Below are 2,213 nucleotides of genomic sequence, written 5' to 3' on the forward strand. Positions count from 1 at the left end.
TATGAACACTACAGGGCAGTGTGACGCCAACAATGTTTGTTCTTTTTCCACACTAATATTTACAAAGACATATTTAACACCAAATAGATACCACAAAACAACTTAACTATATCTATGATTTGTGATTTAATATATTTTTAAAAATAATATAGATCCACAACATAGAAAAAAGCAATATATCAATGTAAAAGTATGTGCTTACAAGGTATTTTCACTTATGTCTGCTTTTGAAAACACTTTTGTTTGGGTTTAGGGAAGGATTTAGGTTTGTAATCTTCAGGATAAAACCAATGCTATCTCAATGCAATTCGGAACTTTAGATTTAGTGCCAAATATGTATGAAGTCAGACAATCTCATTCGTAAAATTTAGTACGACTTGCTTATCCCCCAATGACGGTTGGGTTTAGGGGTGGGGTTAAGTGCCACGCCTCCTTTTTAAATTCGTACAATTTCGTACGACTGAACTCGTACGAATTCGTACTAATTAACCACTAAACTGACCAAATGTAAAATACTTATGTTTTCTCGTGAGATCAGGCTGGATCCTAGTAAAAATTGTAGATTTCTGTGACTGAATTTTTATGAATTAGGCACTAAACTGCATGTCAAATAGTTACATTTCCTCATGAGATCAGGCTGGACAAAATCCCATCATAAAGAGATGTATCTAAAACCTACAAAAATAATACCCTTATTAACAATTTTCAGATTGACAAAAATGTAGGCACTACCCTCTGGTAAATTTGTCATCTGAAATGTGCAACAAAATATACTAAAAGCAACATATTTACATTTTGCACAAAAATGTCTCCTGAAGCATGTATTTCCAATAAGCCTGGGTTGTTAAAATCTGTCATCTCAGATCAGAAAATCATGGAGGCACTAGAAAATACATTCAATTGTTTTTTGTTTTGTTTTTTTAGACGTCTGATTGCTGTGCGTCAGGTATGGCAAATTGTCCTGAGAGATCAGTTGAGTGGTGTGGGATTGACACAGCCCCTGTCTCTGTGTTCTCCAGTGGCGGTTTGTGCTACACTTGACGGCGGGCCGCTTAACAAGGCCTTCACTCAAGCCTGAGCAGCCCATCATCACACTGTCCCCCTCTCCTACGCTCAGGTCAAGGGTGTTTGACACCTCTGTTTCAGCCGAGCACACAGCAATTCCTGATGTTCAGGGTGTCACATTCTGCAGTGTAATGATTTAAAGGGACAGCTCATCCACACCTAAAAAAAAGATTCTGTCGTTGTGTATTCTTCCTTGTGTGATTTGTTTAGTTTGTGAAATAAAAAAAATGAGATATTTAGCAGAATGTCTCAGGTGCTCTAAATGCTCATTCAAATCTGAACACAAATTGGAATAAGAGATGCATCTGAATACTTGTCAATTGCAGGTGGAAAAGGGGCCTTATATACGTGTATATATATATATATATATATATATATATATATATATATATATATATATATATATATATATATATATATATATATATATATATATATATATATATATATTTATATAGTTAAAGTCAGAATTATTAGCCCCTGATGAATTATTAGCCCCCTGCTTATTTTTTCAACACATTTCTAAACATAATAGTTTTAATAACTCATTAATAACTGATTTATTTTATCTTTGCCATGATGACAGTACATAATATTTTACTAGATATTTTTCAAGACACTTCTATACAGTTTAAAGTGATATTTAAAGGTTTAATTAGGTTAATTAGGTTAACTAGGCAGGTTAGGGTGATTGGGGCAAGTTATTGTACAACAATGTTTTGTTCTGTAGACATTCTAAAAAATATATAGCTTAAAGGGGCTAATAATTTAAACCTTAAAATGGTTCATAAAAAATGTAAAACTGCTTTTTTTTCTAGCCGAAATAAAACAAATAAGACATTCTCCAGAAGAAAAAATATTATCAGACATACTGTGAACATTTCCTTGCTCTGTTAAACATAATTTAGGAAATATTTAAAAAAGAAACAATAAATTCAAAGGGGGGCTAATAATTCTGACTTCAATTGTATAAACAGGGCTTTACATTAACACCCGCCAACCTGCCAAATGTGAGTAGATTTTAGTTGTGGCGGGTTAGACAGACACCGCCACTAGCCACTTTGGCTGGTTGAAAATAATTTCATGTTAACGTGGTTTAATTATCATTTTTTTACAATAATATTGCTTTAATAGAATATTAACTTCCC

Source organism: Danio aesculapii, chromosome 3 (assembly GCF_903798145.1).
Source record: "Danio aesculapii chromosome 3, fDanAes4.1, whole genome shotgun sequence".
NCBI lineage: Eukaryota > Metazoa > Chordata > Actinopteri > Cypriniformes > Danionidae > Danio > Danio aesculapii.